Source organism: Cuculus canorus, chromosome 23 (assembly GCF_017976375.1).
Source record: "Cuculus canorus isolate bCucCan1 chromosome 23, bCucCan1.pri, whole genome shotgun sequence".
Lineage (NCBI taxonomy): Eukaryota > Metazoa > Chordata > Aves > Cuculiformes > Cuculidae > Cuculus > Cuculus canorus.
The window spans coordinates 5,501,094-5,517,686 of NC_071423.1; the positions used below are offsets into that span (position 1 = coordinate 5,501,094).

Sequence of the window (16,593 nt, forward strand, 5' to 3'; positions counted from 1 at the left end):
TGGTTTTCACAACGCTTCAGAACAGGAATATTCAGAACAAGAGGTCCCTGCAGGACAGCCGGGGTGACCTCAGAAGCAAAAGCAAAATGCAGCCTAAACTGTAGTTAAGACTGGGTTTTTCTTTCACTGATAAAAGTAATTCTATTATAGATACATGCACTCTAAGTAGTTTTTATTCACTCAATAATGGAGCAAGATAGGTGGAAAAAAGGCACGGGTTTTGTAACCTCTGCTTTGAATTCCCCTTACTCGGAGCCTCTCCAGATCCCCAGCTCAGATATTTCACATTTCACAGGTTCCATTAGCACAACAAAATGCTGCAGGTACCGGAGCTTTCCAAATTGTAAGGCAAAGGCGGTAACAATGGGAACGTGAACTTGGCACTTGATTTTCTGCCTGTGACAAGTCAAAGGCATAATTTCTGTGACACTTTTTTCCCTTAATTAGAAGCATAATTAAAAATTACACTTGGAAAAAAAAGGGCATTTTTCTGTTTTCCCATTTAAGGGAACAAATCCTTTGAAGATCTGTTTAAAAGCAAGGTCCTCTCTTGGAGCACAAACCTCATGGAACAGTCAGGAACCCAACCATGAGGCACAAATGGGCAGAGGACGAGACAATTTTTGCTGCTCGTTGCTCATCTTGTTTCGTAGGACACTGGTCAGCCTGGTGTCGGTGGGAAATAGAGGGGGATTCAGGGAAGAAACGCATGCAGGGCATCTGAACTTGTACTGAAAAGAATAAACTGCAGTGCAGATACAAAATATATAGACTAGGAATCCGAGCCTCATAGCTAACTTCCCTTCTCTCCATCCTCAAAATCATAAAGATGAAATATCCCCGAACGAGTTTAACAAGAATTACAGCTCAGCTGCTGAGAGCGAGGAAGGTTTTGATGATTGCTTCTTCCTATGCAATGGTCTTATCAACAAACATTTGAGTCAAGAATGGGAAACTCGGAGACTTCAGGAAAATAAGAACACACAAACGCTCACACTTTCATCGGAGCAACCCAATTTCTGTGATGACAGGCAGAGAGATTCAGAACGCTCAGCTAATTACAAGGTGGTGGTAATTACTGGTATAAAACCAATATTAAAAGCAGATCAAAAGTGCTGGTGTCATTTTTTAGGCACAGAGTTACAAGGCTCAGAGATGTCAAGTCAAAATTCTATTTTGAAATGCAATTCCAAGCCTTTCATCTGTGTGCGTTTTAACCTAGCGACGAGCTGGGATCCTGCACTCAGGAGAGGAGCTTCGTGTCATAAACTGCATCAGGGTTTTGCATCTTGTTTCTTCTCTGCAGAAGTAAAACAGACTGCCACTCTGACACAAACCCTCTCTTTTAAGGGAGATCTTTTCTTTGATATTAAAGAAAAAAGGCAACCCTAAAGTTAAAAACAAACAAACAAACAAATCCAAAACCACAACCACACTAATAAAAAATCCCAAACTAACCCAAACCACCAGAGTCTGTGGTCACCATCCCTCCTGTCTAGAAGCAGGATACCAAAAAACCACAGGATAAAATAATGCCTTACAAACAGTAAGGAATGCTGCCAATCTTCTGGGCCGAAAGTTGATATGCAGAGGACATGAACGTGCTGAGAGGTTTAATTCAGCGATGCATTTGTTTACAAGGCACGGTGGGGTTGGGCCAAGGCTGGAATGGATGAGCTTAGAGGTCTTTTTCAACCTTAATGATTCTAGGATTTCTCTGGCTCAGCACTGGGGGGCTGCAGGCTGGATTTGCAACGACGCAGGCTTTGAGAAGGGTAACAGTTCAGTGCAGAGCACTTTTCTACATCTGAAGGAACAATGTTCAGTAACAGGAGATGCTGTGTTATGTCCTCATTTCCACATGGCTCCATCCTGCCTTTGGCTGTAGCTTTCTGGGAGGACATCGCAAGCAGTTGCTCCGTGCCCCCAGCACAGAAAGCTGCATTCTCACTGGGGACCTGGGAAACCTCAGGGATGCAATTTGGCTTTGCTATAACCCCCTACATCTTTTCCCTGTTGCCAACTTATGAAATAAATGGTATAGTTTAATTTTCTGCAATGTATGAGTCATCGTTCTGGTTTATTGACCTCAAGAAAGATACAAATGCCCTTTTCAATAGGCAAGATGTAGTTCATTTAAAATATATGCTCAGTTAAGCTTTGTACAAACCACAAACTGCACCATGGTTTCTGCATTGCCGCTGATTTCCTCTGCTGCCTTGAGAGTAAGTGAGCCGCACAGTGCAAAGGAATGAGCTCTTCTGCACAAGAAATGTGGCGTAGAGGCTCGTGCTCTCTTTACAAACCTCTATATGGTGACTGAAACCGTGCTGTATACCAAAACCAGCAGAAAGCCAATAAAACCATATTGCCAGCAAAACTTCTGAAATTTGATGCTCTTCTTTGGGCTCGCCTCAGGTGGGAAAGCATCCCGAAGTGGCCGAGATCCCACAGAGCATCCCAAAGTGGCCGAGATCCCACACAGCAGACAACATCAGGAGGCTCGACACCCGAAACCATGTTGAAAAGGCAGAAAACAGCCCGTCTGAAAGAAGAAAATTTCAGCGTTCACAGAGGTTTGTGGCTGTGACACGTGGTGCTGAACAGTGATCTGTTTTCTGTTATTTTGACTTTTCAAAGCATCGCAGATGAGCTTTTCCAGAATGTTCTTCCCTTTCACAAACTCTAAAGCTATTATTGGAGCTGTGAAACCAGTGGCCCCAGCCCTCAGCACAAACACTCGCTTTGATGGGTTCCATCAATGTGCGCTAAGAACGCAGTTATCGAACCCCTTTTTCCTTCCCAGCACACACACAGCCTCAGCAGCTCAATTCCAGACACAAACAATAAACTCCCTACTACGCAGAAGATACTTTGGTCATTGGTGACTTCAGAAAAGGAACAGAGCGGGAGATGAGCAGAGAAGTGAGCTGTCAGCTCTCTATGGAACAAACCGGGTGGTACCAATGTACCTGCACTGCTCTAAGTTACAGAATCAAGACACAGAAATTCAGGCGTGAATTTCAGGTTGGAACTACATGATCTTTAAGCTCCCTTCCAACCCAAACTATTCTATGAATTCACAAGGCTGAATATGATAAAAAGAAGTTTCTAGTTGATAGGAAATACAACACGTAACCTTATCCAAGGTTGCCTTCATCCATGCTGGTCTGCATGAACTGGGAACAGTATTGCTTTAAAGATACAGATTTAATATATATGGCAATAAATTGTATTTCTCCAGCACTATAATGCAAGAGCAAATGCTTCCTTTCTCTTACTGAAGATAATAAAACTGGTAATAAAACACATCTATGGTCTTAGCCCATCAGCAGAGAGGTTTCAGAAACAACATCCACTACTATCAGGGACGAGAAAATGCTGCAGTGCAGCAAAAGGACAGAGGCTGAGCTGGCCAGGGAGAGTTAGAGCCTTGGCTGCCTTCAGAAGCTCAGCCCCACTCCGCACAGCACCTACTATCGCACAGCACACGCAGCCCCACCTCTGCCCCAACAGCTCAGCTTTGCACCTACAACTCAATTCAAACACAAACTACATAAATCACCTCTAGAGCAACACTGCGCTGCATTCCTGGCAACCCCAGCAGGGACCAAACACCACACAGGTGCTCCCTCACCGCCCTCTGGTGGGAGAGAGCAAAAAAAGGTAAAAGTGAACGAGCTCGTGGGTTGAGATAAAGACAGTTTCATAGGTAAAGCAAAACCTAGATGCGTACACTAAGGAAAACGTGGAAGTCGTTCATCACTTTACGTCAGCAGGGAGGTTTTGCTACTCTCTCTGACGAGCCAGGGAAGCAAGACAGCAGAAGGCCAACAACAGCAAAATCAAAGATTAGGACCTGGTTACCAACAGGAGTGTTTGAGCAGCTCAGTCAAGGAAAAGAGATACAGCTAAGGTTTGGCCAGCAGTGTTTATCTCTAAGTTGGGGTTTTTTTCAGTCTGAAATAAAAGTACTAAAATGCACTTAATTTTACAAAAATACGATGAAAACGCAATTCTTACAACTGTTAAAAATGCAAATAAGTTGAGAAGTTTTACAGGAGCAATTAAGTGAAAAAAAACCAGGGTTTCAATAAGAAATAACATTGCTCAGATTGAAGCTCTTGAGGAAATAGCCTTACAAGTTTGTGTTATTGCAGTGATCGTACCTTCTTATGTCGTTAATTTTCTGCCGCTGATGACAACATGTGGCTTGCTCTGGGGTTCCAAGAGCTTGCTAGGATGCAAGGAAGGATTTTAATAGCTAGACATGTTTGTAATAGCTACACCAGACCTCTCCTAAGCTGAAAACCCACCACGTGGTTTCTGCGACTCTCAATATTACTGTAAATTACGCTTAATTAGTAAAAGACAGTAAACTTTTGCTGTAGATGAAGAGATAACTGAGGCTGGATGCAACACGAGCTATAAAAACAAAGGGATCCTACCACACGTGGTAGGGCCATCTGCTGATAGCGTGCCCTGCTTTGACGGCTTTGAAGCCTTGATTATGTAAATAGGGGAGATTATTCCATCCTCAAGGCTCCGGCAAGATAATTACCAAACAATAAATCACCACACTCAAGCAACTGCAAATGAATTTTGAGCATTATGGCCATAATTGCAATTGTATTGCTGCTATTAACTGAGGAGGGTAGAGGACATCAGACCCCAGAGATACTTCCCTATTGGTTATGACATAAATTAGCACTGTTTGGTATTACTCAGCCTGTCGGGAGGCTGCAAAGAAAGGGGTTTAGTTTTCAGTGATTTGACTCAGTTTCTCTACACATACACTCTCCACTTGCCCAGTATTCTCATTTCTGGCTGATTCAGACCCAAAAAGCCCCGATGCAAAACATATGGGACTGTATAACGACCTTACTATTGAGATCAGCAAACCCGACATCAAGCCCTGAGCTCCCTATTTGTGCCAATCACCATCAGCAGAGCTGAAAAACTCTTTCAGTCCCTCCTGCATAAACGCGGTTTGGTGGCCACCCTTGACTGGTGATAGAGCTCTAAGGTCTAAGTATGACTCAACAGAGCATGTGAGCACACTCTTAACTCACCAAAAAGTAACCTCAGCATCCTGCAGAACGTGTCCTGATGAAAAAATGCGTGGAAATAATCAGTCTTCCTCAAGATGCCTTTTAGAAGGAGCTGCCCCATCCCTGGAGGGGTTCCAGGCCAGGTTGGATGGAGCTTGAAACCCCTGATCCAGTGGGAGGTGTCCCTGCCCCTGGCAGGCGGTGGGACTGGATGGGCTTTGAGGTCCCTTCCAACCCAAACCATTCTATGCTATTAAAGCAGTTAAGCTCAGATAACATCTTGCATTCACTCAGAGCACGGCAGAGCCGAGAGAAAAATCTCAGGGCAGGTTTTATCTTACGGCCAAGGCGCTCTTGTTTCTGGCTGCTTCAGGCTGTGTTTTCATTGGAACAACCACTTTCCAAGTAAGAAGGGAGCCAGGCCTGGAGCTCTCTAAAGCCGTGCGGCAGCAGGAGTTCTTCATTACAGGGTGTCACAGGTGCCTGTAGTATTTCAACAAATTAGATGATGTTTCTTCCCGGGTTAATTTATATTCAACCATAATCAATTATAGGGATTTAGGACAGACATATGTTGTGAGTTTAGGCTATAAAGGATGAGATCTATTATAAATACATTTACAAAGGAGGAAAATGTCTGATGGTTTGGGAAATTTAGAGATATTGAAAGGAGTATTTGACATCTATATTAACTCAAAGCCCTGAATGGGCTGGGCTTGTTTACATTGCTTCAGTCTTATTACAGGGTGAATTTTACCAGCTGTCTTGCTGAACAGTCATTTAGCCTTAAACTATAGTTAAAACTGTCATGGTTTTAAGCAAATTATATTGCGTAAAGTAATTATTTCCCTAACTGCAAAGAGGATCCAGGTACCTGTGAATCTCATTTCTTAAGAAGAGCTCTCAGAGCGCCCTGTGTGTCAGGTACAGAGTTAAGGACCTGAAAAGATCCGTGTGCTCACGGCAAGGGCGACTAAACTCAGTTAGGTAGATGTGTGCATGTGGGCACGAAGCAGAGCGGAAGCGTGTTTATTAAGGATGCACGACAAATCTATACCGCTTTTTGAGCACAGGCTTGAGCCGGGTTTTGGCTTGGGTCTAAACTCCTGGGACACAAACTGTAGGTGAATAAAGGAGGAGAAGGCCTGTGCCTCACTTTTGAGCTTTCTTCTGCGCCAGACCTTTCTCTTGCAGTGCTATTATCGCCAGACAAAGCCGTGGTCGGTCCTGCCTGGCGGACTCTGACCACGAATGGCTCCTTTTCTGCAGGTGGCATGCCATGGCTGATGTCTGCAGAGAATCTTCCTGAGCTCCATGGATAGAGACCTTCCAGCCACACGGGCAAATATGCCTCAAACCATGTACTTACTGGTTTGGTTCATTGCTGTGTCCTTATTGATCACTTCTGCTTGCAAATCGCTGTCTAACCTTTCTTCTGTATAATCAGATTTAGCAACTCCTTCGTCACTTGGTACTGGCTGGCTGTGGCTCTGTTTTTAATTAGGAGGAGATTCACACTGGATATAAGGAAGAAATTGTTTACAATGAGGGTGGGGAGGCCCTGGCCCAGGGTGCCCAGAGCAGTGGTGGCTGCCCCATCCCTGGAGGGGTTCCAGGCCAGGTTGGATGGGGCTTGGAGCCCCTGATCCAGAGGGAGGTGTCCCTGCCCATGGCAGGGGGTGGGACTGGATGGGCTTTAAGAATCCCTTCCAACCTAAACCATTCCATGGTTCTATAATTTAAAAGATGTACTGACCAAGAATCCAGGAATTAATTCCCCCATCAGCAAGAGCCAATGCGCTTATCAGTAGGGTGAAGCACCTTAGAAGCACTGCCTGTCTTTACATGGACTGTATCACAGTCCCCTGTGCAGCCACTACACCAGCCCACAACGATGCTAAATACGATATTTTCTGGGCTATTTAGAAATGGGGTTTTTTTCCCCCAGAAATGAAGATAGCTTATTTAATGCAGATACACTTGAAATCATGATGTGTCAAAGACGCACAACCAAACAAACTTCTCAGTGAAATCTGGAACAGAAAAGGGGCAGAAATAAGCTTAGGATTTGGTACATAACCACAGGATGTGACAGGATTGTCTTTGATCATGGATCAAAGCGTTGTCAGTCTCCTCCTCTGCCTCAGGGAAGAAGCCTTGCAGCTGAAGTATTGATCAGTACTAAAGGCTCTACCAGAGATGTGTCACAACCAGCCACGAAAAGTAGGCATTAAAAACCTTGAGAAAACAGAACACCCTTGGTTCCTATGGCTCGCGTAGTGCGCTACGGCTCAGCTTACTCAGCCATTCTTTTCCTCAATGCCAAACCAGCATCTTACCCTTGCACCTCTCTCAGTTGGCCTGACTTGATGATTGCCCACCTCCCACTGTGGACAGAGAAGTGGGAGATGCTCTCCTGTTGTGCTCTAAGGCAAACAGTGCCGGTGGCCGGACATGAGAGGAGGCTGGCGTGGGGCTGCGGAGGCTTGGAGAGAAGGGAGCTTCTTTAAAGAGAGTTGTCTCTCCGGAGTGTGCTCACTCGTGCTCGCAGGCAGCAGCTGTCTGTGAGCCAGAGACACCCTGAAGCCATGTCGGGAGGGAGGGTGCTGCATCACCGAGCAATCACAATTAACTTTAATTACACATCTCCATTGGCTGCCAAGCTTTGGAAAAATAACAAGGAGCTGGGAAAAAAAAAACTAAAGGCAGAAAAGAGGCTCTTGCAATCCAGGTGAATTTTTCCAAGCTGATTGCCAACACTCAAGGTTCCCAAGGGCCTTTGTTAGCAGCAAAAAAAGCAGCAGACAAAGAGATGGAGACAAGAGAAAGACTCTTCCCCTTCTCTCTTTTAAAATAACCTAGTTAGCATTCAGAATTTGGGACATTTATACACATGTTCTGCAAGTGTCTCCAACTGAATGGGGGCCAGAGTTTAGCCTTTCTCCACTTCCCTGACGTGACACAGCTCTGACAGCACCCAGCTCCATCGGCGCTAGAATATTTCAGTACTGAATTTTCTTATGGTTAATCAGAATTCATAAACTGCACCTAGACAGGTGCTTCTAAATCATCTTTGTCTTGTCCTTCTCTGTCATGAACAATATTACATTCAGTGTGATAAGTGGCCAGCACAAAAAGCACCAACTGGTGAAGAACAAAAGCAATGCCATGGATCTTTGTCCCCTTCAGCAGCACATCTTTCATACTCCTCCACAAGGAGGAAATTAACTGAGTTTTTAGCTTACAAAAAGCCACCCTGAGAATGAAGAACTGTGCTCTGCAATTCCAAGAGCACCAGTATGTGTATTTTCAACCCTTCAGTCACAAATTATTATTGACACCCTGCTCTAAACCTGGATTCACTCTCTAGAGAGCTCAGCCAATATTTTTTGGATTCATGTGGGAATGGAATAGATCACTTTAGAGGATAAAAGCAACTTTAGGAAATAGTAAATAATTAAAAGAGAAACAACAGAAGTTGTACAAAGCTCTTCTAGATTAGAGGGTTTTCTAGATTATCTATTCTAATAGAGCTAGAAAAACCTTCAGGCTACTCTGAGCAATAAAGTAAATGTCTTAGTTACATTATTTTTGTGCCACAGAAAGGAAATCCGTGGCAGAGAACTGAATGGCAATGTGTTCACCATATCTGCACTTAAATAGCATTTCCAGTTTTTCATAGGACTCAGCTTAAGACAGCACGTTGGAATTCATCCGTCTGTGGCTGACTGTGTCAAGCTATGCAATAATGGCAGGTAGGGCAGTTGTCTTGTTGTCATGCTGTCCAGACTGAGGAATTAACAGCAAATTTGTCTGAAAGAAGGTAGAGTTTATGCACTGAAACAGCTAGAGGATGCAGGTTGGGCTGAATCTTGGTTCAGCACATGAGATGCTGATGCATATGTAGACTCCAAGTCTATGGTAATCCATGAACTTTGTCCTAACTTTAGGCTAAAAAAGTGAAAGAGTAAAAAGGTGCCCCGTTCCCCACAATAAATTGGTGACAGAGGCAGAACAGAGCTCCTTTTTCCCAGGCCTCTCTCTAATATCAGAACTTTCTGGTGCATTGCTTTTGGAAAAAAATATTTTGCACACTCTATTGACTCGTTATTCATAGGAGAAACCAGAATCCTCCTGGCCCAAGCCTTTTCCAAAGCTAAGAGATGAGAATTTATTTCCTTCCCAGAGAGTTAGCAACATCCATCCTGGCTTCTGAAGAGATTTCATGCAAAAGGCTATTGATTTCTTAAACCTGAAATGAACCCATTCAGTCATTTCCAGTTTGTGTGACTAGATTTAATCTCGGCTGGAACCCACTGAAGGTGCAATAGGGATGCAGCAACTACACCCTGCTGAGGATCACAGCAACCGGGTGAAATGATGTACCATAAGCTGCCTGACCCACACAGGCTCCACGCCAACAGACAGCAAAGAAGACCCACTGTGGGTACTCCTTTTATTGACTTCCAGGGATGAAGAGATGACATTTCTCTCATCTGGAGGGGCACAAGCCATTGGAATTTACAGCAGTAAAAGAACAAGCCATGCCCATCAGTGAAGAGCATTTAACGGGCTGTTAATGCGCTGAGTTGAGTAAGTAACTATTACCATTAGTGTGCATCAAGGAAAAGCTGTCTTCCAAGGTGCAGCTTATTTATATCCGAGATGTTCTGTTAAATCACAATAAAAAGGAAGCACAGAAAGTGCTTCAGAAACCATCAGGCCAGACCCTCAGATCACGTCAGGTGAGGCACTTCTGATGCAGCCCATTATTTTCACACCTGATTATGAGCTCATTCTATTAAAAGTACAGCATAATTGATAGGACACTTCCCATTGGATTATGACTCCTCGTGGCTGGTTAAAGCCACACCCTCAGCTATGTCAAGAACTTCCATTTTTCAAGGATAGATTTAATATCATACAATTAAAGACGAGCCTGGACTAAGCAGTGGGTACTCTAGCAGGACAAACTAGCTCTCATGAATCAGTGCACGGCACAGAACTAATCATTTCCCAGAAGCTAATTCTGACCCTGATAATACTATGTGTCTCTCCAGCTGATGAAAGCGAAGACTCCCTCTACCCTAGGATTGAGTACAAGAGTCTGGTAAGGTTAATTGTTTTGGCAGAATAGAAGAAAAAACCCAAGAAGATTCAAGTTCACAAGGCTCATTATCACTGAACTGCCTTCCTGAGCTTCAAGTCTTTTATTCAGAAGTCAGATATAGGTCTACCCTGAGAGAGAACCTCTACTGCAAGAAATGCTAATGTGCTTCTCTCTCTATTTGTAATAAAGGTGGCACAACACCCAGCCAAATGATTTTGCAGCAGTCCTCTGTGATGGAGGACTTCGTGCATGATGAGAGAGAAGTCCTGCCAGCTTCCATTCAGATTTGCACATGGATCCATCTTGACCTTTCTGCAAATAGTCTCACTGCTAGCTGGTGCTGGAGAAGAGATTAAGAAAGAGTGGCAGTCTGAACTGTAATTAAGCACTGCAAGAGGAAGGAGGACTGGCACTTTGGCCCTTGACTGGGGGTTTCAGTTGCTAAATCTGGAGCATAATATTGGCTGCAGGGGGCTGTAAATGCCATAGAGAAAGGAATTGCTGGGGCTGCTTGGGCTTGTTATTGTCCTTCTCTGACTTTCCTCCTAACCTGCATAGCACTGACCCTTGGAAGAATGGCATTTTTTAGGAGCCAGTGTTCTTGGGAGCTAACGAATACACCAGAAACCAGGAGAGTTCTGCGTTATTCTGAGTTGGTTTCTCTGTGTCACGCTTTATATGAGACCTCAGCATCATTTAGAAGTGTGTGATGCACTTGTATTGATTAAGGAGTTAAGGAGCTTTGGAGTCTTTGGCACTTGAGGAAAAACTGTGTTCACTGAACTAGTTTTCCTGAAAGCCTTCCTTATTTTTATATCTATAGAATGTTGATGCCAGAAAGCCAAAGCCAAGGCAACATGCCTGACAGAGAAGGCAACAAAGTTGTGATAAAGTTGTAGAGAAGTTCATCCTACAGTACTGAGCTGGACCCTAAGACGCCTCTGACTCGTCCCAGGCGGAGTCAGACACGTTTCCTCTTCTGCGTTTGTGGCTGAATGTTCCTTGTATCAGAAAACAAAGCTTTCAGTCAAGGCCCTGTCTTGTTCTTCAAAGCTTTCCACACCAGCAGTGTGCGATAGAACAGTAAAGAAATAACCTACCTTGTTGTGAGGATCCTCATCTCTGGTACTTCTCTGCTATTTTACTTTGTCAGTGGTGTGGTGCAGTGTAGGAGGCGTCTTATCTTACTGCACTCCCAGTGCCGTTCAGATGACTGAGTTTTCTGTTAAAGAAGCACAAAGAGAGAACTCCTGTTGAGGAAATACTGCCAAACACTCACGACATTTACCCCAGGAACTGTATTCCACTTGTTCCATCCCTAAAAACAAAGAGGAGATTTGTTCTAGCAGTGATGTGTCTACTCCAGACTAAGCGATAACGACTCTTCAGAAACGTCTGCTTGCAGAGAGCTGCTGCTGAACAGCCTCCAACCAAAGCGCCATCCACAGAGCTTCCCCAAGGAGCAATCACAGACTCAGAAATGCACTGAAAAAAACATAAAGATTTTGCTTCTTATAAGAAGGTTATTCTTGTGGTTTTGAAGTTTCATTTTATTTTTGCTTCAGGTCGAGGATTTGGGGTTTTTTTTTATACGCTGTTTTTTCTTGTTATTGTGCTTTATTCTCTCTCATGATTCACCTAACTCTAGGGCATTTATTGGAATTCTTGATACAAAATTTAAGTGAAATGGATCTCACTTTAAACTTTGTGACAACTACATCGCCTGATTAAAGTCTCTTGCAGTTTTCATCAGCTGAAGACGTAATTCTTCACTTTACAGACTGACAGACAGACGTGCATTTCTAGCACAGGCAAGAGACGTGGATAGGTACCACCACCTCCCAGCAAATCAGCCATCGATTTAATTCACAGATTTCTGGTGGACAGAATAAAAGCTTTTTTCTTTCCTAGTCCTGAAAAAATGTGATGGCAGCAACACCCCAATACGACTCCTACAAGAAGTTAAACACATCTCACTGTAAATTAAAAGGCCCAGACAGATGGCAACGAGACAGGGAGACTCAGAGCTCATTCATTAAAGAGCTCACCCACTTATTAATGACTAAATTACTGTTTTCCTGACTTGGAACATGGTTGATTTTCTTGGACATGATTGGATGGAAAGCATACTTGTGATACAACTGGAAGCCCAACACGGTAGAAGATCCTTCTTGGCCTCAAAGAAAGCACAAACATCTCAAAGAAGTATTGTCCGTCCTTTCAATAAAGATCTATTGTGAAGCAAGCAAAATGTCACACATACTAAAATTTTTCTGTCCTGTTTTCAGGGTGAAATCAGTGTTCTGGATGTACCAAACCACTAATGTCTGACAATTCCTACAGTGGCACTGAGCACAGTTCAGCACTGCAGAGGAATATTTCCAGCTTACTGCAATCTCACAGCAACTCCTGTGACTGTTCCTGAGGTTTGTGCTGAAGGTGTCAGCTCTGGTTTTCATTTGGCTGCTGTGGCACTGCAAAACTCACCATGGAATATTCCTTGGGTACAAGGGAACTATTTCAATAACGCTTGGAAACTTCAAGTGAATTTGGTTTGTCTTTAACACTAAAGATGACTCAGAAAGACAAGGGTACATATATTGCACAGCAGCTCCTGTATGCAATACTCTAAAGGGGTCAGTAGCTCTGCTGTGGAATGTTTAGGGTTCCACAATCAGAAAAGAGAGAAAGCATTATTTTAGATCCAGCCCTTCATTGTAAATCCTCCAGAAACTGAATCTTTCTAAAACCTAACTGTAGAGATGGGTTTCTTTCTACTTTCTCTTTGCCTGGTGTTATTTTGTAATAAAACCCCACACATTCAGAAAAGAGAATCAGGCCATTTATGGAACAAATACAATCTTAGGAAACACCCTTCAAATTAATGGTTCCCAATGTTTTGAAAGTTAGGAAGTATAAAAGACATTAAACTATAAGATGATATTAAAATATTGCAACAGCAGCTACACTTTCATCATCCTCTCAGGAAATGGTTTCTCTTGGTATTTGAATTGCAAAGAGATCTGTTTACCATTACAGAGAGTGCTTAAACCAGGAGCTCTGCTGAGACTTTTACCCTGGGTGGTTTGCAAACAGACAGGACTGTGCTGGGACTTTTCCACTGGGGAAGAATGCAGGTGAGTGATGTCCCTCTGTGGCATTGACCCATTTCTTCACGAGGAAAGTATACAAGCTGTTTACAGTAGAAATAACAACTACAGTCAGAAATTCCTGCCTTCCTTTCCTAGCCATACAGGAGGGTCAGTCCATATTTTCCCTGACTGCCTGCAAACCCTGACAGCTACAGACAGACCAGGGTGGGGGTGAGTAACCTTCTACCCTGGCAGCAGCCCAGCGTCCCCAGACCTCGCAAGGAAGTCACTGGCACTCACCTGGGAGTGCACAAAGAGCTCGATTGCTGCCTGCCCCACTGCTACTTGAGGCTGCCCAGCATCCCCAGACCCTGCAAGGCAGTCACTGGCACACGCTTGGGAGTGCACACAGATCCTGCTTTCTGCCTGCCCCATTCCCACTGGGGGCTGCCCAGCAACATTGGAATAGCCAGAATTCACGTGCAGGGCAGCATAGCCGGGCAGGGAACTGCTCATTCTCACCGGGAGTTCCCCAGGGGTGGGGGGTGCTGCTGTCTCCTGCCTCCAGGGGTGCAAAGGGAGCGAACCCCACAGTCGAACATCTCTGGGTACCCCGGGGTCCTATTGCCCGCCCCAGCCCCCCCCAGGCGCTGTCCATTCCCGTGGTGCTGACACCGCTGCCCGGCTCCCCGCTCCCGGCGCTGTCCACTCCCGTGGTGCTAAAGCCGCCGCCCGAAGGACCCCGCCGCGCACCCCCGGGGCAGAGGAGCCGCCCATCACCCCCACCCGGAGAACGATTTCTCCCCCTGGAGTGAGCCGGTGGGGTTTGGGGAGAGGAAACTCCCCCCCCCCCCCCCACCCCTTCACCAACAGGCAAGATAGCAAGGGAAATGCTGTGAGAAATCGCACCCCAGCGAAGGGAGCTGTAGTGGAAACAGGTTGTTGGGATGTCGTCGTGGGAGGAAGGGGCGGCTCTGATTGCCAGCTAGCCAAACCTGAGCTCTGGGAGATGGAGACGGAGCTGCTGCTTTTCCACCCTGCGATGTGCTGAAAGAAGCCGACAGCGAATTACTGCACGAGGGCTTTGCTCTGAAATCGCCTTTTCCCAGGAAGCTAACACACTCCCTGAGCTCCTGAAGTTCAAGCAGCTGCTAGCTCTGCTTGGGGTTAACCACAGCAACTTTCATCTGCACGCGTCGCAGTTTGCAGGGGTCAGGCAGGTGACTTTTTTTTCCTCTTTGCTCCTTTGCTTGTGCGTGAATACCGGAAAGTCTGCTTGAAAGCCTGAGAGAGCTTGAGAAAAGCCACCGTGGAGAGTTGTGGTGTTTTGGATATATTTGACACAGAGTACGGCCACCTCTGCTTGAGAGATTCGTATGGCTTGAAGGTAAGAAATACATATTGATCCTCTGCTTCAAGAAATACAAATGTTGTGAATATCCCAGTTAAGGAATAAAGAGAATAGAGCTGCTTTAATTGCTACTGCCTTGCAAGGTAAATAAAGACAGTAAAAAGGGGAAAAAATGATTGTTATACCAAATGATCTAAGCTGCTCTCTTCCGTAAAAGAGCAGCTGAAAGAGTTTTCAGTTTAAAAACACAGACTGTCTTAATTTTTTCTTCTAAAACAGCAACTGCAAACCAATAAACAATTGTTGTTAAATGCTAAAGAGACATTTAGATTTACTAAGAAGCTAGGATCATTTTTAGAACTTTGATGCTTAACATTGCTCTCACATAGACACAATGGAAACAGAGTGACAAGGAAAGAGGTGGGAGGAGGATGTGGAGATAGGATACAGTGTAGGTACATTGCATTTCCCCAGAGAACAAGATTGTTCAGTCAAATTGAAAGAGGGAAAACACTATTTTTTTTTTCTCTCACAACACTCATTTTTCTTTTACATATGGCAAAACTTGTATCCCTTAAAATTTCCTTCTCAGCACCAGTCCTGATACTGAACAGTCTTTCCCAGTGAAGGACAGGAGACCTGTCACCCCTTCCTTAAGAAGCCCTGGAATGAAATCTGAAGGAGGTCTGAATTGTTCCTGTTTGTATCTTAATATTTTCCTACTGCCCTTCAGTTATAAGTTTCATCTGGTTTTTTTGAAACCAGTGGACACCGGGATTTAGGGCAGGGAAGCAGACTCTAGGATTGATTGCACTGGGTCCCATTCGGTGCTGGAGTATTTCTGTTCAAAGTTGTTGACTGTAGGTGGTTTCTACACAGTTAACACATCCTCACACGTTAATTCTCAAGTTTCTCTCAGCCTGACTTTCTCACATGCAAAGCTTGGAGCCACAGAGCTAACAGCATGTGGAGCATGAATCACTGTTCTTCAAATAGAGTTCAGAGTCAAAAAGGAAAATATCTTGGTTGATTTATAAATAACCAGTCCTGAGATTGTAGTAGAACTGGTCAAAAAGCTCACCCATGCAACCCACTGCAAACCAGTATGGGTTGTACTTCCTACACGTTCAGTGTTTCATGTAATTGTTCTATTTTAACCACACAATGGTCTTAAGAACTCAAAATTCTGTGCTTCTAGGGTTTTTTTTTCATTTCTTTCAAAGTAAAAGGCCATGAATTGCTTGTAGCAATCAAGAAAAACCCCAGTCTATTGACAATATCACCAGCTCAATCAGAGTGCAAAGAGCACTGTCTCTGTAGCTTCTGGGTTTTGTTTTTTTTTTCCATTTAACTTCTTTTCATGCTACAGGAGTTCTGTTACATTAAGAAATTATTCTTTATTTCTCTTACTTCTGAATAGAGTTTCTGCAAAAGTACTTTCCACTGATTTATATACCATTGGATTATCTTTTACTTACATAGACAGTGTATGGCACACAACCCAAACCATCCTATGATTCTATAGCAGGCAAATATGAGGCAGAAAGAAAGCAAAAGGCAGACTTCAAATCTCCTGACCATTTGAAATGCTGACATCAAGAGGAATAACTAAATACCATCAGGATTACACAGATGTGAGTCTGGGCCCTGTATTTCTAAAGAAAGCTACAGAGCAGTTACCTGACATGATTACGTGAATTGCCTTACAAGATGTGTCACACGCCACAAAATGTCACCCAAATGCATTTCATGCAGTTACACGTACATAAATCTGTTCTGTAAAATCTGCCATGCTATCACATTTGCACATAACTTCCACAGGCACTGAGGCTGCACGTGTGTAAAAGAGCTCCAGCTCGGAGCCCTGTAGTATTTATAAAGCAAAAATGCACATCGCAGGTTTTAGAGAGAACCACGTGAATCCTCAGAAGTCAGGAGAGGGTGGTTAATGGTTAGTAGCTAACATGGGTCATACCCACAACCAACAGC

The 16,593-nt window shown here is 44.2% G+C and overlaps 1 protein-coding gene across 1 annotated transcript in view; it reads left to right on the plus strand.

Annotated features, from left to right (window-relative positions):
• The first annotated feature begins 14,515 nt into the window (after positions 1-14,515).
• DRD2 (dopamine receptor D2) overlaps positions 14,516-16,593 on the plus strand; it is a 32,184-nt gene continuing 30,106 nt past the window's right edge. Inside the window, exon 1 of the mRNA XM_009571804.2 lies at positions 14,516-14,640. The gene's annotated coding sequence lies outside the window, so the exon portion shown is untranslated. The remainder of the gene's footprint in view (positions 14,641-16,593) is intronic.